General features: G+C 32.6%; 1 protein-coding gene across 2 annotated transcripts in view; it reads right to left on the bottom strand.

Annotated features, from left to right (window-relative positions):
- The window catches only part of LOC147906405 (uncharacterized), an 86,601-nt gene that overhangs the window by 28,967 nt on the left and 34,701 nt on the right, over nt 1-22,933 (bottom strand). The window lies entirely within an intron of this gene.

The raw sequence follows: 22,933 nt of genomic DNA, 5'->3' as shown, positions 1-22,933 counted from the left end.
TCATTACAATCTTGTTACAATCTCGTTCGCTAATACAAGGAGATAATCACTGTATTGTACTGAGTGAATCGCTTGTTAGAAAGCACCCATAACCTTCTCTTACCAATGGCAGACAATTTCCTGCCTTTACAATTTTCACAAAACACTATAAACACACACACACACACACACACACACACACACACACACACACACACACACACACACATACACGCGCGCGCGCGCGTACACAAATGTATGGGTGTATGTAGAACACTACTACACTACACTGAATTGACAGTACCGTTGCGCGGCAACGATACTGTGAAGGCGGGTCATACTGAATACAACTGACTGACTTGTATAATGCCGTTGTTTTCTACACATGCAGCGTCACGCAAAACGATATATGTATGCATATATATACACATATATACAAAAAATTTTTATTTTTCACCCTAAGAAAAAAGATACATAATTGATATGATGGTTACATTATCTTCTCCTTAGCGACTAATTAAGGAAAGGCGTTCACTGTATCTAAATCCACGTTATTCTAAAAACTTTCTATTATCTTTGAAGTTCTATTATTGATACGTCATTAAGTGCATTCTCCAGGTTTATTCCAAAAAAAAAAAATACAAATAGATGACCAGATATGTGACCAGATACGCGGTAAAGTAAAATTCTATATTACATTCAGTGGTACAAAAACATGATCAATAGCTCTTTGAAACTGAATGTATCATAAAAATAATGAAGTAATATTATAAAAGTACATTACATTCAGTAAAATGCATTTAGTTATTAATTATGATGTTCAATCATCATTATTAAGAAAATACAATGTTATGTAGAAAGGAAAATATTTTCATGACAATTTGCTAAGGTATAGTCGCAGCATGTTTCTTATACTGTAACGCTCTTGAGATGCACGTCCGCGTGAGCAGTTCGGCCGTCAAGCTTCGAGCAGTTGTGAAAGAAAAATAGGCAGCATTTCAGAAATCGGTCCGAAATGCGCAACAAATTTCGAGCACTTTGAAGTATATGTATATAATTTCTATAATATTATAAAAAATATATTTAGAGCAATATGTTCATTAATAATGTTATATATTTTTAAAAAAAATTATGAAAAAAAGAAAAAGCTGGATCTAACATAGGATCCTCAACATTCTGATCTCGCTAACGCCCGATACCACGCTGAGTTTTTGCGGATCGCCTCTATGAATGCGGTACACGAAATACACGGAAAATCATAAACTATATCTCGTCAACTATCGTTTTGAAATCATTTTTGCTATTATACATTAATGAGAAAGGTATATGATTAACCTTTTCACTTACAATACAAACGTGTGAGACGAAATCGGGCCAAACATAAGTATCATTGATGAGAGCCGTGGTACATCTATCGGGCCAAACATAAACAACACGTTCCAGGTTGTTAATTGTGGCGCCATCGTAACTTAAATCGTAGGAAAAAGGGTTAATATATAATTTAATAAAAATTATGTATTATCTAGAATGTCTCTTTCCTCCTTATGATACACGTCAAGCGGCCGAGAAAATATTTTCGGTCGCTAGAAACAAGCGACCACAGAGAGAAGGACAGAAACTCATTGTTTTGCTAAACGAGCCCAGTTCGGCGTGTCCGCGCGGAGACTCACCGATTACAATCGGACTTCTATCCGTTTTTGTTTTTTCTCTGTCTCGCTTTATCGAAACAACAGAAATTGAAAGAATTTTAAATCACAACGATTGCCAGTTCTCCGTTTTTTTTTTTGACAGACTTCGGTTTCTTGGACTAATATTCAATACTCCAGTAGATGTGAAAATCTCCAATTTTTGTCGTCTGCGGGAGTATTAAATATTAGTCCAAGCAACCGAAGTCTGGCAAAAAAAATCGGAGAACCGGAAATATAGAGAGATTACTCGAAATATATTTTTTAAAATTATAGAAATTATATGTGTACTTCAGTGTGCTCGGAACTAGTTACATATTTCAAGCCAATTTCTGAAATGCTGCCTATTTTTTCTTAACAACTGCTCAACAGTCGATGGCTGAACCGCTGGATCGCGCGCGGACGCATCTCAGAAGCGTCACAGTATAAGAAACATATTGCTACCATACCTTCCAGCATGAAAATTATCATGAAAATATTTTCCTTTCTACATAATTGTTTTATTTTTTTAATAATAGTGATTGACATCATATTAATAAGTAAATACATTTTACTGAATATAATGTACTTTTAAAATATTATTTTATTATTTTTATGATACACTCGGTTTTCTTTCAAAGAGTTACTGACCATGCTTATGTGCCACAAAATGTAATATCTTTTAATATAGGATACTGATAATATCAATTTACAGCTAATAAGAGTCGATACAGAACGAGATGCGTAATTTTAAGCTAGAATGATGACTTAACTCCAATAACTCCGCGATTCGACATATGAGTAAAGAAGGCATGTTGAATAAAGAAGACATCACAAAAAAAGCCAAAGGAAAGTGAAGGATTGATAATTTGCTGGAAGGTACGGTCGCAACATATTTCTTAGTGCAACGCTCCTGAGGTACACATCCGCGTGCGATCCGATGCGGCTCAGACGTTGAACATTGAGCGGTGGCGGCGGGCGGCGGGAGGAAAGAAGGCGACGCTTCAAAAGTCGGCCCAAAATTTAACATGTACTCCAATATAGGAAGAATACCGAATCACTTCAATAGATAAATAAAAAATTATTTGTATATTGCATATAAAAGCACAAATAAAGGCTTTTTGATTTGTAAGTTATAAAATTACGAGGGGTATCCAGAAAATAAGTTCCGTTTGTATTATACGTTTAGTAAGGTCGATGTATGAGCGAGCTGGCAACACAGCATTGAAGAGGGGAAGCTACCGAATAGAATGACCAGTGTTCGGCGTCAGTAGCTCGTGAAACACGGTCAGGAGAGGTTATCAAAATGGAGTCCTCCACTTCGCGTCCCGCCACCTTCCGATTCCTTCTCGAGTTGTTTTGCGCGGCATCATTCAGTTTCTTTTTGCTCAAGATTTTAAATCGGTTGATATTCACAAACAGCTTGTTTCTGTATATGGAGAGAGTGTGATGAGTGAATCTATGGTGCGGAGATGGGTTCGAGAATTTAAGGCAGGAAGACATTCGCTTGAAGACGAAAGTGGGAGAGGCAGACCCTCCCTTATCACGGATGAGTTGACGACAAAAATTGAAAATGCGATTCGCAATGATCGTTGTTTAACTAAATCGTCGTTTAAGCGACGAGGAAGTTCAGACAGCTGTAACTAACTGGACTAAAGAACTGGCGGGAAGTTTCTATGCAGAAGGGATTTCGAAGCTTGTTTCCAGATATACAAAATGTATTGAGATTGACGGGAATTATGTAGAAAAAGACTAGAAGTTGTCAAGTATTATCCATGTAAATTTTAGATTTTTTCAATAAAAACTTTATTTGTAAAAAAAAAACGGAACTTATTTTCTGGATACCCCTCGTATATTGACATCATCCTTATAATTATATTAATCATCGCACTTTTTTGCGATTTGATTAATTATCAGAATTTTCATACATTCGGATGTTAGTTATAAAAAAAACATTTTACAGAAAGTACTGATCGACATCAATCGTAACATTATTACAGAAACATGATATTTTTTCGGATTTTTTCTAAAGGTAAACAGATCTCATTTCTATATAAAAATATTAATTTTCTATCTATTCGACGCATACTACGTCGGATTTTTTTTTGCTACAATTTAGCAAAAATTCGGTTTAAAACCGATTTAAAACTTTTAGAAATACACACATGGTATATAACGCTCAGAAAGTCATGGAAATATCAATATCTCATAAATTATCCTGTTTTGAAATTATTTTTGCTATTATACATAAATTGGAGGGATACAGGATTAGTACAATTTATTAAAATTTATGTTATCTATAATGTTTCTTCTCCTCTATTATACACGTTGAGCGGCTGAAATTTCTCAAAAGCATTTTCGGTTGCTAGGAACGAGCGACCATACAGAGAGAGAGAGAGAGAGAGAGAGAGAGAGAGAGAGAGAGAGAGAGAGAGAGAGGGGGGGGGGAGGGAGAGAGAGGGAGAGAGAGAGAGAGAGGGGGGGAGGGAGAGAGAGAGGGAGAGGGAGAGAGAGAGAGAGGAAGAGAGAGGGAGAGGGAGGGAGAAAGGATAGAAACTCCGATTGTAATCGGTGAGACTCCGCACGTCGAGCTGGGCTCGTCGAACGAAACGGCGAGTCTATCCTTCAGAGTCTCTCTCTCTCTCTCCCTCTCTCTCCTTCTCCCTCCCTCTCCCTCTCTCTCTCCCTCTCCCTCACTCTCCTTCTCCCTCTTTCTCCTTCTTCCTCTCCCATGCGTCGAATAGATAAAAAACCAATATTTTTATATGTAAATGAGATCTATTTACCATTAGAAAAAATCCGAAAAGAAATCATGTTTCTGTAATAATGTTACGTTGATGTCGATCGGTACTTTCTGTAAAATGCTTTTTTATAACTATCATCCGAATGTATGAAAATTCTGATAATCAATCAAATTGCAAAAGTGCGATGATTAATATAATTATAAGGATGATATCAATATAATTTTATAATTAACGAATCAAAAAGCCTTTATATGTGCCTTTATATGCAATACACAAATAATTTTTTATTTATCTATTGAAGTGATTGAAGTGTATTCTTCCTATAGTTATTGGAGTACATGTTAAATTTTGGGTGACTTTTGAAGCATCGCCTTCTTTCCCCCTGCTGCAGCCGCTCAATGTTCGACGGCTGAGCTGCACCGAATCGTGCGCGGATGTGTCTCTCACGAGTGTTGCACTAAGAAATGCTGCGACCGTACCTTCCAACAAATTATCAATCCTTAATTTCCTTAGTCTTCTGTGATGTCTTCTTTATTCAACATGCCTTCTTTATTCATATATCGAATAAAGAAGACATTGCGGAATTATTGGAGTTAAGTTAAGTCATTCCAGTTTAAAATTACGCATTTCGTTTTGTATCGACTCTTATTAGCCTTAAATTGATATTATCAGTATTCTATTATAAATTAAAAGATATTACATTTTGTGGCACATAAGTATGATCAATAGCTCTTTGAAAGAAAACCGAATGTATCATAAAAATAATAATGTAATATTTTAAAAGTACATAATATTCAGTAAAATGTATTTGCTTATTAATAAGATGTTCAATCACTATTATTAAGAAAATAACAATTATATAGCAAGGAAAATATTTTCATAATAATTTTCATGCTAAAATGTTGTCATGTTATCATGATAATTTTCATGTTGAAAGGTATGATAGCAGCATATTTCTTATACTGTGATGCTCCTGAGATCTCTGATTGATCAATTTTTAGCTTCTAACTTCTGATTTGTAACTAATGGCTTATTATAGAAGACCCGTAATAAAGAGAGATAGAAGTTACTCATAGCTTTTCATGCAGATATAATATAGACGCATTAATGAATATTAGAATTATATTTTATGTTCATTATGATGTACAAACATTACAAAACATAAAATATATTTCTAATTCAAATTCACGTACGTGTATAGCTACTTCATCTCTTTTTGTTACGTGTAACAAAAAGGTGTACTGATGTCCTCTTTTTTCTATGTTTAATAAAAAGAGATATGTTTTTTTATACGAAGTATAGTCAATACAGATATTAGTGATATATGCTTTTATATTTTCAATATCAGAATATACATACAACTAACATAAATCAAAGCTAACGAGAGTCAAACGCAGATGATCAGACGTAACATATTAAAAAAAAAAATCAAATTACGAATCCTCTGATAAATCCTCATTTTATGTGTACATATATACGCATTATATTATATATATATATATATGTATATATATATATATATGTATATAATATATGTATACAATTTTAATATTGCATATTTAAACATAGGAAATGCATAAATAGCTTAGCATTGGTACTTTCTATCTGCAACGTACGTATATTCACACATATTTAAGTACACACACCACTAATATTTTAATATGATTAACTTCTACATCTTTTTATTAAACGTAGCAAAAAATAGTTACGTTAATATTATAGTTACGTATATTATATGTATAATATATCTATGTATAGCTAATACATATTACATCCTGATCTAAAATGACATTGTACGACAGAAAAAATGCTATTAGGGCCATGTGTCAATGTACACTGTCAATCTATGATATACTGATAATCTATAGTTATGTATTTTCAGTGCTGACAGTCAATATCGGTACATAGTCGTAGTATCACTTTTTCCTATGATCAATATCATTTTAGGGTTTAGTCAAGATGTACCATATATTATTGTCAATATATGGACGTGTTTCATATATATATATATATATATATATATATATATATATATGTATATATATATATATATGTACATATGGATATTCATGAAAAAGAATTACATTATGTATATGCAACGTCGCATTCATTTATTGCTACTATATTATTATTATTACCTAAAATGGCACCGGATGTAAGGAAAAAAGCTACTACGGCTTCGTATCGATGTAACTATTAAAGTTAAAAATTTGTACTTCTTGTATATTACAAATTTTTAATACTGGTGGTATATATTGGAACACGGCCTACACTGCATGTGTACATAATACAACTGTATTTCTACGCCCCGATTCTACAAATATAAGATTAACTTCAATAACGGTTTAATATTTTCTCAATTCTAAAATTGGAAAATTTTCCAAAATAAATTTTACATTTGTGAAACCGACCCTAATACACGTCCCTGCTAAGATAGTAGGAAACGGAATAAAAATATCGATAATTAATCGATCGAATTTCCTACATATTAACTCAGAGGCCGTAAGCATCTTATACATTGAAAATAAAAACCTGTAAGATCGATCATGATTAACTTCAGCCTTCGCTCCAGCATTAAGGCTTTTTAAGAGCCTAAATTCGCAGGAATTAGAACGATTATATTAACATATATTTCTCAGTGCTACAAATATATAACAAATACCGAACGTTTCGGCTTAATTCAAGCCATCTTCAGCAGTCTAGTATAATAAAATCTCTTGATGAATAATTCCAAACGTCTTAGTAGTCTCATATAATACAACTTCCTTAATACAATTCAAGTAGTCGCAAATCAAAGTAATCGAGTGCAGCAAGGAAGTCTCCCAGAAGGAGCAATGTCTGGAGAATGCAGCGGGTGCGGTAAAACATCCCATTTGAGCGTTTCCAAATACTTTTTACGACTTTTGCGACATGAGGCCGAGCGTTGTGAAGAAAAATAACTTTATCATGTCTCGTATTCCGGTCGTTTTTCTCGCAATGTACGGCTCAAACGAATCAATTGTAGCCGATCGCCCGTAATGGAGCCGCCAGATTTCAGCAGCTCAAAGTAAACAATACTCTTTTGGTCCTACCAGATACAGAGCATGATCTTCGAACCATGAATGTTCGGCTTTGGTGTTGATGTTGAGGTCGATGGCAACGATTGACCGGGCTTAGCGTAGTATTTTTTCTTCTTAGGATTGTCGTAGAATATCCACTTCTCATCTCCAGTCCGACGCAAAAAACCTTTTCTTTGTTGTCTTTGAATCAGCTATTCGTAAGTGAAAAATCGCCTTTCAACGTCTCTCGGTTTCAGTTCATAAGGCACTCAATTTCCTTGTTTTTGAATTATTCCCATGGCTCTCAATCGTGCAGAAACGGCTTGTTGAGTTACTCCTAATAATTCCGCAAGCTCTCCTCTTGCATTTGACTCTGATCTTCTTTGAGTAATGCCTCTAATTCTTTATCTTCGAATTTTTTTGGTTGTCCAGAGCGAGGCTTGTCTTCAACGCTGAAATCTCCATCCTTGAAATAAATATACTATATGTCGAAATTCCCTACATGATTTATCAGTTGGAGCAGTCTCATCATAAACTTCGACAAGCATTCGATGGGCTTCAGCTGCACTTTTCTTCCAATTAAAGCAGAAAATTAGAACCTCCCGCAAATGCTGCTTAGTTAACACAAAATTCAACAGTTCAAACAATCAAGGTTTTTGTATGAAATTCAAAGCGATATAAACTGAATATTATTAGCTGATGTCTTAGCTGATCTCTCTGAAAACGCCAATCAACTGTCACTATGAATCCTTCACAACAGCCGGAGCCATTTTTTGGAAAACGGACCGAACTAATTTGTACTCCCAATATATCAAATATTATAGTATAGATCAAAAATTAAGTAAAGTCAAATGATCCCAAAACTGAGTTAAAATTTATTTATTATGTTCGTATATGGTGCAAGACTTCTGTGTCTGATTTCAAATTTAATCTATTGCATTTTAATATTGAGCGTCTCTTACACCAACCTTTTACCAACAAATCTCTCATTATCTAAAATTTTTGTGTTATTCCAATCAAATTCATAGTAAAATTCTAATCTATGTTCTGAAATAACAGACAAATTAGCACTTTTTTTATTAATATCATTTTTATTAATATCATTAATTCTGGTCTTTAATTTACGACCTCACATAGTAAGCATTACAATTTTTACAATTAATTTTATATATAACATTTTTCTTAGAATCGTCTTTCTGATCTTTGATGATTCCGTCAAGTTTATTTAAACTAAAGAAAGATAATCTGACAAGATTCTTAGTAATGTTCTTAAATTTATCATAATATCCGATAAAAAAGGTATAGTAAACCAAGAAATTAATTTGTCTTCAGTCTCATAATTGTTAGATTTATCTACTTGTTTTAATGTCTTGCATTTTAAAAGAGATCTTAATCTTAAATTAATAGTGTAAAAGATAAATTTCGGGTAATCATTATACAAAAACGTTTTATTAGGGGGTTGCATTAAAAGTTACTGTTTTTTCTTTGTATTTGAACACTTATTTCAATAACAAAATATATGAATACCTTAATCAAAGTATTTTCCCTCGGAAGCTATGACTTTTTGCCACTTTTCAGGCAGAAGTTGAATTCCACGACGAAAGAATGGTCTGTCTTTTGAATCAATCCATTCAGCAACTCAATTTTCGACCTCGCTATAATTATGGAAGTGTGTATCTTCCAGAGCATGTTGCATCGATCGGAACAGATGATAATCTCTTGGTGCTAAGTCCGAAGAATACGCCGGGTGCGGGAGAACCTCTCATTCGAGATCCATCAGTGTTTGTTTCACGATTATAGCAACATGCGGCCGAGCGTTATCATGGAGTAAAATCATCTTTCGATGATTTGATGCAATTGATGGTCGTTTTTTGCATCAAATTATCATTCACACGTTCCAATTGTTGTCGATAACGCTCGGCGGTGATTGTTTCGTTCGGTTTAAGCAGCTCATAATACACGATACTCTCCATATCCCACCAAATACAGAGCATTGCTTTGTTTGTCGTAAACGTCACAATCACCACTTTTGAATCATCGAAACCAGTTTCTACATACTGTTTCCGATGGATCAGATTCACCATAAATTTCCGCAAACAATCGAGTTCAGCTGCACTTTTTTTCAAATCAAAATAGTGTAGAAGTACACATCGGAAAAACAACTTATCACGTTTAATTTTAATTCAGTATAGAAAAGCACATATGTAACCAAGGATGACGTCTGTTGACTGAATTTTAGTAGGAAATATTCACACTTCAAAATGATATAAGTAGGAAATGTCTCTGACCATAGCATACGCAGCTACTGTCATCTAAACGTGAACAGTAACTTTTAATGCAAACCCCTAATAATAATAAAATTGAAGTTTTCCATATATCTCGGATGAGAAAGTAAAAAGACTCTGTCAATCATTAGAATACCTCTTTTTTGTGAGAGCGGATGGACAGATAAGAAACTAAGATACCCGAGAATGTCGATTTGTGATACAAATTAAATTCCAATTTTTCGTTTGCATTAATTATAGTCACATCCAAGAAATTCAAACAATTATCACCAATCTCTAACATGAACTGTAATCTTAGATGTAATGAGTTAAATATCTCCAAAAATTCATCAGTTAATGTGATTAGGGACAGCAGTCGCGATGTCGTCCATATATCTGTAGTAAGTACAAATATCTGGTAGCTCCAAATCTTCTCAAAGCTTCGTTTTCTAGATCTTTCATAATCAAATCTACAATGATGGGGGACAACGGTGATTCCATGGGTGTTCCGAATTTCTGAATGTAAATTTTATCATCAAAAGTAAAATAAAAGTAGTTTCCTAATACTAACCGCAAAACTTTAATGAATTCTTCCTTTGATATATTGGAAGGTCACCTATCTGACACACTTTTCACAGCTAAATCCAGTGAAATATTCGTAAAAAGTGATATTACATCAAGTGAAATTAATGAGTATTTATTATTTAAAGAACCATTTAATTTTTCCACTAATTTGAAGCTATTATCAATGTGACTAGGCGGTTTCGGAACGTTATCTTTAATAATGTTACAAAAACAAAGCTAATGTATATAAAGGGCCGTCAATTAATGAAATTATCATTCTCAATGGGTAACTCTCCTTATGAATCTTTGGGAGTCCATAGGATCTGGGAAGTACCCCATCATTGCAATATAGTTTTTTGTACATGATCGAAAACCCATCGATGAAATCCAAATTCTTCTATTAATAAGATCTTTATTGATTCAGTGAGCTTCCTTGTTGGATCCTTATTAATCATCATGTATGTGCTACTGTCTTTTAACATTTTGAGCATCTTTTGTTTATATTCGTTCTGGTCCAAAGCCACAGTCACATTACTCTTATCTGCTCTCATATTCTTTGATTGCTCTTGATAAAATTCTTAATCATCTTAAGTAAAAAGATTAATCTTCTATTAATAATATGATTCGGGTTTCGCTGGTTTCTGGTGAAGACAATTTTTGTATGACAGAGATTGAACGGTTTCTAAAATTAGCAAACTAGAGTTACTTAGTCTTTTAACATTATTTTCAATCGACTTAATAAGTTCAAAAACAACTTTTTTCATATCAAAAGATGGTAACGAAAAATTACTTCCCAATTGTAATTGGATTTCAGTCGGGATAGTAATATTCGATAAATTCACAAACCATTTTTTCTTAATAGAAAGCAATGAATGTCCATTCGGAGTCGAAAAAGAAGAAGGCATAATAATATTCTTGAGGCTTCCACGGGTGCTTTCTATATAAAGATTATGCATTTCGCGGATTTCTTCCGTGTCTAGATCCATTCTTGGAGTGCCAACGTTTCGTTATTGAAGACTGATCGATTTCTCTCCTTCCCCTCACCACCCCCATTTTCTCCTTTCTCCTCACCACTCCAACAAGTAGCGTAATATAAAAAAGGAACGACCCGGAGGAACAGCTCAGTATCAAACTACTCCTCACCCTGATGAAATGGACTGCAAGGTTCACGAAACATTGGCATTTCAAGAATGGATTTGGACACGGAGGAAACCCGCTTACATAATCTTTAAAGAAGGCATAATATCTACTTTAAAATTATAATACCTTTTATTATTTCCAGAGTCAAACAATAAATTATTAAAAAAAGAATAAAAACTATTATCCGAGCAAGTCCAAAAATGAATTGAATCGATTTAATCTTGGAGATAATTTCGTTATTGTGTTTGTTAATCAACCAATTAATTTTCTTGTCCAGTTTCTTATGTTTCTCTATATGCTTTTGTCTAAGAAAATTTTTCTGTTTGATAGAAAATGCATCACAAAGATAGACAGAAATCCAAGAAAAAAATCTTTCTGAATAGAATCAGAGTTTGTCTTTTTGAATCGTGTAGTCTAAACGCATCGTTAATTTCAACATTAAGAATTCTCCGGATATAAGAATCCTCCAATTTATTATATTTGTTACGCATACGTGGATGGTGAAAATTTAAATCTGAATAATAAATACTATTTATTAGGTGTACAACTTCGCTTCCGCTGTTTTTTTTCGGAAATTCGAGGCTTTATTGTAAAAAACTGGTTATACATTTATGATTCAAAGTATTGTCCATCACTGGCCACTACTCTCTCCCATTTTTCGGGCAGCATACGAATCCCGCGTCGAAAAAACTGATCATCTTTTGAGGCGATCCACGAATCGATCCAATTTTTTACTTCTTCATAAGACTGGAAGTGATGGTCAGCCAAGCCGTGTGCTATTGATCGAAATAAGTGATAGTCAGATGGAGCAACGTCTGAAGAATACGGCGGAGTAGGACTTCCCATTTCAACGTTTCCAAGTATGTCTTGACCACTTTCGCAACATGAAGTCGAGCATTGCTGCAAAATCACTTTATCGTGTCTCTCGTTGTATTGCGGCCGTTTGTCTTTCAATGCTCGGCTCAAACGCATCAATTGTGTCCGATACTGATCGCCTGTGATTGTTTCAGTCGGTTTTAACAGCTCATAATACACTACGCCGAGCTGGTCCCAAATACAGAGCATGACTTTGGAGCCGTGAATATTCGGTTTGGCCGTCGACGTGGAAGCATGGCCGGGAACTCCCCATGATTTTCTGGGGTTATCGTAATGAACCCATTTTTCGTTCCCAGTCACAATGCTTTGCAGAAATCCCTTCTGTCTTTGCCTTTCAAGCAGCTATTCACAAGCAAACAAATGCCGTTCAACATCTCTCGGCTTCAACTCGTACGGCACCCAATTTCCTTCTGAATAATTCCCATAACTTTGAGGCGTTTTGAAATGGCTTGTTGAATCACTCCCAATGATCGTGCCAATTCTTTTTGATTTTGACACGAGTCTTGATCAAGTAATGCCTCCAATTCTGCATCTTCGAAAACTCTCTCTTCCACCGCTATGCCGGTCTTCGACGTCAAAATCACCGTTCTTGAAGCGTTGAAACTACTCACGATACGTTCTTTCACTAATAGTGACCATAAGTATTTGAGAGCATTCGATGCCTTAGCCCCAGATTTCTTCATATTGAAGCAGAAAATTAAAATCTCCCGCAAATGAGGAGAATTTGGCCCGTAAACTGACATTTTCAATCGAGAATAACTTTACGATACAGACACAAATCGACTAATGTTTCTATGGAGTTATGTTGACAGATGCCCAAGTTTATTGTATGACGTCTATGATCTATTTATTTCGCCACCACTTACTGTTAAAGCCATCTATAGGAAAACGGCGGAAACAAAGTTGTACACCTAATAATTGCCGCGGAATAATCTTCTTTTGTAAACAAAATTTTAAAAATTTAATACGAATTGTGCTGAGGACATTGTGATATTTAATCCATTATTTCAATAATAACATTGGTGTCATACCGAACATTACAAAAATTTAGGCTCTTAATTGCTCGTGTTTTCATTTATTGTTAATTTTTATCTCAAGAGCCCAAAAATAAAACATTTCATAGAAATTGCAAAATATGTTTGCAGCTGATTCTAAGATAAGCTCTGGAATAGCAAAATATCCGCGATTTTTGCACATGAAACTTTTTTGAAAGATTAATGAAATGTTACAGAAAAATCTGCAATTTTTATCAAAAAAGTTTCGACATTTTCAGTAGAAAAATTTCTGACATATTTCTGAAAATTTTCGGTGCTGTATAGAGAGCTACAAGCCAAACATTAAATTTAATAACAAATTTAAACACTCTTTAAGCAAACAGATTCTGAACAAATCAAATTTGAACAATGAAGGAGCATAAAAACCAACGCAAGGTGCAATGCAATAAATGTATTACTTTACTTTACATATATTTCGATAAACATTTCGTTCCATATATCTGGTCATCCTTAGTATCGCAAATCAAACATATCAATTACTTACAAATTGTCGTGTATAAAATATTTATGTTAACATAAATGTCCGTCACGAAAGGATTCTTCTTTCTCTTTATTTCATTATAATACAGCGTCGTTGAATGCGAAAATTATTATTACTTGAATTTGAAATCACACCAGCACCTCAAACCCTCACAGGAGTCCCAAATTCCCCCCATAATATATAAATTATATAAACAACGGTCTAAATTATATGTTGGTCAATTAAATATATATAATGATATAGGTAATGACTATAAGATACAATATAAAAAAATAGTCATATTATACGTCACAAAAATAGTCATATTGTACGTATAAATTTAAAAGTATATTAAATTATTAGGTGCGCAACTAAGTTCTCGCTGTTATTTTGATGAAAGTGCATCAATATAACAGCGAGAATTTAGTTGCGCACCTAATAATTTAATATAAGAAAGAAAAATTATTTTTAATAGTACCTGTGAGTCAAACGAAACACCAATAGATAAATCCGTATCACATATTAAAATCGCTAACAAGATCTCAAAAGTATATGTATCGTCAGAAACACAAATGAATAAACCGCAAAGTGTCACATATTAAAATCGCTGAAAAGACCTCAAAAAGATATGTATCATTAATGACAGTGAACAAAAGATCAGCAAAATAATATAATATAATATGTAAGGAAGTGATGCGTAGAAAAGAGGGGAAAGCTGATCAAGGAAAGGGAAATATATGTCTGGCAGTCTCTCAATATCATTCCGTTTATTAAGTATTTTTTTATCTTTTTATGAAAATCATTTCTAAAATTAATCTTCTATAATAAAATAGTTCCATGTCCAAAATACTTACATTATCCCAACCAAAATTATGATTCGTTTCCAATTTATAATTCGAAATTACCGACAAAGTACCCGAGGATTTATTAATATCTGCTGAATGTTCCTTAATTCTAGTCTGTAATTGTCGTTTAGTCTGTCCCACATAATTTGCGTCACAATCTTTATAATCAATTTTATAAATCAACTTACTTTTTTTCTTTTTTTCTGTATCCGTTTTATAAATTATTTCAATAATTTTATGGATTTATAATTTATAATTAGTGGCATTCGTGCTTTCTGGCAACAGTTTTCAAACTAGATACGTTGTTAATATATGGGATAGAAAAATATTTTTTATGTTCCAATATTTCACCATCCATCCCACTTTGTAACACTTTTTATGATTTCTTTGCAAATTTATTAATTGTGCTGTTAATAACATTAAATATCAGATCCAAGGAATAATAATTCTAACAAAATGTTAATGATTGTTTTTAAATTCTTGGCATGAAATTTTAGATGTGACAATGTCATAACTCTATTAGTTAAATCCATAATCTTTTTTGTATTCAAAAGGCTGAGCTGAGTGAAAACTGAGATATCTACCAGAATTTGTGGGTTTGATCTATCAGTTACATAAAATTTACATTTTTTCCAATTAATGTGACATCTAAGTAATTGATCCTGTCTGTCTCCATCTTAAATTGTAATCTTTCATGGTAAGAAGTAAATTTATTAAGAATTACATGTAATTGTTCTAAAGGTGCTGCGAATACAATATCGTTGAAAAATAAAAAGAAAGACTGATACTGTCATGATTAGCACATTACTTTCGTGATCCTGTATCAGATATCGAAACGTTTTATTGAGATATATGTAAAGTAATATATTTATTGCATTGTCACCCTACATTGACTTTTATGCTTCTTCATTGTTCAAATTTAACAAATTTAAAAATATATATAATAAAAATTAGATATATAAACAAAAGCTGATGACGATATATTAATAACAATATTTAAAAAGACAAACGTTTCTACCTCACGGGATTATTTTTAATGTTAAAATAGAATTCGGTTTTGTGAAAAAATTAATTATAAAGACGCATGTTGAAGAAGGAGATTACTTGTAATTTTTTCGCACATGTAGCTGAATTTGTGTTAATAGTATTCCTCCTATTGGCAAAGAGAAATAATAGGAAGAAAGAGATTGATATTCTTATAATGATGATGTACATCTCGTACATTGGAGAATCTAATCCATGTGTAACATTATACAATTTGACTGTTAGATGTAAAAAAAATATATATATTGAAATGGCTAGTCATATAATAAACTAAATTTATATTAAGAAGAGTAAAAATAAGTAATATGTTTTGAGATAGATTAAAAAAAAAAGACGAATAAAGAAACATGGTCATATAATAAATTTCACAATAATTATACTAGGACTCTCGAATTTTAAACAATACGAAAAGATAAATATAGTAGGCTAATGAGAATCAGCAATTATAAACGGTGCAATTATTTAATGAACAATCAATAATCAGATATTGGATTGATGTCTTCTTTATTTTGAATGTTTCGACTCTCTTTGGAGTCCTCCTTAGCAAGAATGATACAAGTACAATTAGCTCACATGTTCATAATGCTTAAGTCATTCGCAAATTGACAAAGATGCGGCGTTGTTAATTATCACGGAAACATAAAGCATTGTACTGAAGCTTTGTTAAACATATTAACATATTATAAACTTAAAAAGTAGAAATGTTAAAATCAAATATAAAAAATCACACATTTTTAGAACACAGATATGAATGACATGTCGTCGTAGAAATTTTTCTAAAAATGTGTGATCTTTATATTTGATTTTAACATTTCTACTTTTTAAGTTTTAATATGTTTAACAAAGCTTCAGTACAATACTTCATGTTCCGTGATGATTAACAACGTCGCATCTTTGTCAATTTGCAAGTGATTTAAGCATGATGGACATATGAGATAATTATACTTATATCATTCTTGCTGAGGAGGACTCCAAAGAGAGTCGAAATGTTCAAAATAAAGAAGATATCAATCCAATATCTGATTATTGACTGTTCACTAAATAATTGTGCTGTTTATAGTTGCTGACTCTCATTAGCATACTCTCATTAGCTACTATATTTATCTTTTTGTATTAGATAAATTTAATAATATGAAATTAATATTTAAAATGTAGAGTAATAATTGGAATCAATCTTAAATAAAGATTTTTTTTTAAAGAAATGATGCCTAAATATGAATGCACACCATCCTTGGAGGCGTTACAAGGCACTGAGCAGATACGCTCCAGCGTAGAGTGCGGAGGGACACAAAATTTTAATAGCCAATGCTATTCCTGTAAATATAAAGCTCTATCTGACTTGATATTTTAAATAAATTAGCTAAAAGTGATTTTCTGGAAATCTTTTCAAATTCAGCGTTACAGATTTTATTAATTGCGTCAATGTCTGTGGCAACTTTTTCGAAATTAAAAATAATAAAGTATTACCTGAGAAATACAATGATGCAACCGTGATCATGCGATTTAGCTATGATGTCAATTGAAAAAGAATTGGTAAACAGTTTTGATTACGTAATCACTGTTGATTACATAACAATTGAAGACGTAATCAAAATATTTTCAAAAACTAAGCCAAAAAATATAATAGTATGATAAAATATAATATAGTATGTTGCATTAATCGTCAAAATACAATATTATTATAAAAGAAAATATGAAATTTATTGTATTCGTATCCGTATTGTGCAAATTGATAGAAATTCCCTTTTTTTAGTTGTTGGTTCGTTGCCGTTAGATTGGTGCTTCAGAGACTTAAAAATCCTTGTAATAGAGCGCAAAAGCAAATACTAGCACAGGGCGCCAAAGATCATAACGCCCCCAACCATGTTTGTTCGTTAAAATTGCAATTGTTGTTCGAAAATGAGCAGTTTTACATAAAATGATCGTTAATTTAAAATAACAAATCTAGACGTACTTAAGGAAACTAAAGATAGGAAAAGGGAAGTAGGAAAGGGGGGAAAAGTAGGGGAGACCGGAGTCAGTTGAATATAGGGTAGAATAATAATCGAGGCTACATTAAAAACAAAACACGCGAGACATGCGTAAATGTGTCTGAGCATGCTGCCGCTAAGTCTGTTGTAACATTTTGTTGCGAATACATCTATAATAGAAATTATGTCACAATTTTAAAAAATCGTATACCTAAGTAAATATTTTTATTCTTAAAGTTTTTGTTTTACTATCTATGTACAGGATGCGTCAGGTATTTGAGGACACTCACATATGTGCTTGTCACTTCGCAGCAATATATTTTTCTTTCTTTTTTCCTTTCAGATCATAAATGGATGGCAATAAGCTAACTCATGAAATGAAAAGACACGCTATTATCGTCGCTATACACGCGAATCATAGCGATCTTGAAATCTCCGAATTTTTGAATCTCGCCCGATCGTTTGTTCGCAAAGTTCGTCGAGAGTTAGAAGTATCTAATGGCAATGTTCAAAGTGTTGCCAAGCGCAAAACACATAAAGCACGTTCAGACACAGTTAGAACATCACAGTTTGTGCAGCAAGTCCAGAGCATTATTGCCCCCCAAATCACATAATCCCAAACATGTGACCACCTAGCTCCCCTGATCTTAATCCTTTAGATTACTATGTATGGGGCGTTGTAGAACGGGAGACCAATAAACATCCCCATAACACGCTTGATTCCCTCAGAGCATTGACAGAGTAATGACACATATGGACAAGGCTCCTTTGATTCGAGCATGCAAACGTTTTCGGCAGAGAATTGAAGCTGTTATTGCTGCTGAAGGTGATTTTATTGAATAATTGCATTGCCTACGAGTTACTTACTTTGCTGTAAAAAAGTCAATAAAATACAATAAGTTTTGTAAGAAATATACGCATTTTAGTTTTATAGTCAATATGTCCTCAAATACCTGACGCACCCTGTATATGATTGTCCCTGTATTGTCTGAGATATTTGGTTTCTGTTATCATATATTGTTAATGTTTTTAAAAAATGAATGGGATAATAGACTAACCACAGCATGGAACTGTATGACTCATTTAGTGACGACTCTTATAATATTTACTCAAAATTTTATTTCTTTAAAGAGATTTTCCTCAGTGATAAATGTTATAAGTTCAATTCTCTCATGTCCAATCTCAAAAATTAGGTTTATTCGATGTGTTTTTGCACGAAATGAATAAATTTTGCAAAAAGAAGTATTGTTTGCCCTGCGAAGCGAATGTTTGTGTTTAAAATATATTTTTATAAAAGTTTTATTAATGTAGCCAAAGATGTAGCTTAAAATACATTAATCTTTATTTTAACAATCTTAGTCAAATTATCCCGGTTCCGGGGCTAGTTAAATCAGATGGAATGCATTAGAAAAATGCATTTTTTTCATATTAGTTATTAGTTTCTCCTTATTATTAAAATATTATTAGGTAGTCAAATGTATGTAATAACTGGTGTAGAATTCATTTTTTCGATAAGTCTCTTAATTTTAGTCTGTAAAAATTCGAAACTGAAAAATAAGTCCCGGTCTTCCTTACGTAGGAAATCGGGAAGGGGGAAAATGACTTCTAGGAGGGAGAATAATGTTTGTTCTAATGTGGGAAGGTAAACATCGGAAAGGGATTCCGTGTCGCTCTGTCTATTTAATGCTGCTGTTTCTTGACATGAACCATTTTTGAGTCCATCCTCTCATTATAAGAAGGACGATAAAAAATCTTAACATTACTCCAATCGTGATTGTGAGTAATGCGATGGTTCTAGACGATTGAGAGTGACAGTTTTTTTATTGATGTCCGCATAATGTTCCGAGACTCGAGTTTGTAATTTCCTATTCGTCTGTCTTACATATGTTGCGTCAATCATGACAAAATATTTTATATACTACGCCATGTTGTGACATCTGATTTAATTTATCTTCTCCATAATTGATAAATTTATTAATAATGTTAGAAACAGTGTAAACCTTTTTTTTGTTCAATGACAATGCACCCGAAACAAAAGATTCTGATTGAAGATCTTGTCAATTCAATCAGTCTTATCTTGTAACGGTACGATTTAGGAAACTGGAATTTTGTAAAGATATCGATTTAATTTTTATAATATTTGCGAATATGCTTATACAGTACATGTATAATATTGTACAGTAAATCTTTTATAAAAATACAATACCTTTTATAAAAATATCTTTTATAAAATTTATAATAAAATTAAATGATTGTGTTGTTATTAGTTATTACATAAGTTGATAAAAAATTAATATTAGATATACCTGTTTTTTTTAATGCCGCTAACATCCATAAAACAAGACAAGGCTATTATATTTTTGTCTGTATTACTCTTTTCTCATTTATTTTATATTATTATGAACTAAATGTTGCCTACATTAAATAATGATATAAAATATTGATGAGGTACGATTTAGACGACCAGTACACATTCGACAACTTTCCTCTACTGTCGTTTGTGGGTTAAAATTTATGTCGGCCTAATCCATCGATATTTTATATAAAAACGTAAAAACTGATTTATGCAAATCATTAATGTATTTCATTGGTATATGTGTTATTTTTGTCTTCCTACAGAATATATATGTCTTCCTCTATAGAAAATTAATTCATTTCCCTCTAACATATAGAACGTGATTCACAAAATACACATTTAAAAACATTCAGCAGTTGAGTTTCAGTTACTAAAACCAGTTAAAAATCTTTTATAAATGTAATTTTTTTATTTACGATAATTTGGAATTTTATTCATTCAGCATATACTAGGTGGGGTGAAAAGTAACCTCCTTAATGAAAAAAATTTTTTTCTTATGCAGAATCTCGCCCAAAATATGGCGTGTTCGCTCAGTACTAATCTTTGTAGCATCTGCTAGCTCGCGCACCTTCACTTTCCGGTCAGCCAACACCATTTCATGTATTTTTTTGACATTTTCCTCGGTAACCGCATCGGAGGGCCTGCCGCTGCGGACTTCATCGGTAGTGGAGTTGCGGCCACCACGAAACTCTCGAAACCAATATTTGACGGTGTAATCTGACGGAGTATTAGCCACATAATATTTATCCAACTTTTCTTTTGTTTCCTTCACCGTTTTGCCTCTCAAAAAATAATGTTTTATGAGAGAACGAAAATCGTTTTCGCAAACACGTCAACAACAATCAGCTCTCAAAACAAAACTAAGGGCAGTATCGCACTGCCACTTGACATGTCTGCCTAAATATGAACGGACTACAAGGCACCATAAACTTTCTTGCAGTAGTGGCGCATTCTGGCGGTCAAGGAGGTTACTTTTCACCCCATCTAGTAAATCAATGTTTAAAAAAAATAAACATTTTATATTTTGTAAATAATTATACACATGTATATATACATCCTATTTTAAAAGATCCATTCAAATATTTCAGAAACACTACGTTAAATCGAAAAATATTTCAGACGAAAGTTTTTTTTTTACTTCAAGGGAGACATAAGATGGTATCATTTAATTGTGGGTAACGTTGTCGAGATAAGGGCAAGGTAACTTTGAATTTTTTAAATGCAATCCTCCATGTTTCATTACATGTTTCCTTGTAGCTTACCTGTACAGCTTTCAAAACACTATAATACCATAAACTTATTTTTCATTTGGTACCTTTCGTATTTTAAAATTTGAAAGTTATAGTGCCATGTGCATGAGAGAGAGAGGGGAGAGAGAGAGGGAGAGGGGGAAGGGGGAGAGAGAGGTAGAGGGGGAGGGGAGGGGGAGGGGAGAGAGAGAGAGAGAGAGAGAGAGAGAGAGAGCGAGAACATTACCCAAAATGTGTCCGATAATTAAAACCTGTTAAACATTGTTCATTTAATTTTACGTAAAAATAAATTTTCAATGCAAAAGTGAAAATAAGAGATACAATTTCCAACGGCCTTGATCATGACAAATGTTATCCATGTCATAATTTTGAACAATACTCGAGAGATTTTAATCATCGGATATCTTGTGTAATGCCAATGGCGTTATTGTAACTTTCAAATCGAAAAATACTTAAAGAAACAATAGTTTACCGTATATTGTATATTGTATATAATTTACTATACTACTTCTGAAAAGCTTCCGATGTAAACTATGAGAATGTGCAATAAAAAGAAGAGAGTTCCATCTAAAACCTCCTGAAAATTTAAAGTGATCTTGCTCTAATCTTGATAACGACACCTGAGGTCAAATCAATGATATCATCTTATGTCCCCTTCGAAGTCACAAAACTTTTGTCTGAAATATTTTTCTCTAAAATGCACTATTCAAGAGAAATTTGAAGTCATCGTTTAAAATGGGACACTCTGTGTGTGTGTGTGTGTGTGTGTGTGTGTGTGTGTGTGTGTATACAGGGCGTTTGAAAAATAATGATAAATCTTTCGCATAATTGTAGAATGGACTAAATTAAAAAGAAAAGTTCTGTACCATTTTGTAATTTTCGCAATATTTGAAATATTAATTGCTAAAAATTGCCGAAAATTTGTCTTCAATAATTTTTTACTCAAGTACTATTAACTTTACAAAAAAACTGCGAGAGATGGAAATTGTTTATTTTCTTCTCATAGCATTCTACGAATTTTTTCAGAATTTTTTATTAACTTTTTAGTACTGCATTTCCTTATTTTTCCAACATGAGAAAATATGATATTAAAAAATTCTGAAAAAATTCTGAAAAAATTCTTAGAACTCTATAAAAAAAAAATAAATAATTTTTGTCTCTTGCAGTTTTTCTATAAAGTTGATAGTATTTGAATAAAAAATTATTGAAGACTAATTTTCGACAATTTTTAGCAATTAATATCTTGTTAACTATTGTGAAAAATTGCAAAATAGAGGATTTTTATTTTCTTCTCAATTTAGTCCATTCTGCTTTTATGCGAAAGATTTATCATTATTTTCCAAACACCCTGTGTGTAATTATATATACATATAGAGTCAGTGTCACAAAAGCATAGTTAACAATTTTCTGAATGAAATTGAGTTAAATTTATGTTTCAAAAATACATTACATTCAATTAGTTACAATACAATTTAATTAGTTAGTAATAGTTATGGCACTCAATCACCATTATTATTAATTAGCTTATCATTGAGACATGCTTTATATGAGATTTTCGAAAATTTTGCGTAAAAACTTTCAAATCTTCCGAATCAAAGATACCTAACTGCTTTAAAATAAATATTCATATTTCTCTAAGCTTCATTTTAATAATTGATATTTTTTTATTTCGTCCATGATTGAG

The sequence above is a fragment of the Acromyrmex echinatior genome, unplaced genomic scaffold (genome assembly GCF_024713525.1).
Source record: "Acromyrmex echinatior isolate Ae372 unplaced genomic scaffold, ASM2471352v2 Scaffold41, whole genome shotgun sequence".
Lineage (NCBI taxonomy): Eukaryota > Metazoa > Arthropoda > Insecta > Hymenoptera > Formicidae > Acromyrmex > Acromyrmex echinatior.
The sequence above is the reverse complement of the archived record's forward strand: the minus strand, read 5'-3'. Positions and strand labels throughout refer to the sequence as shown.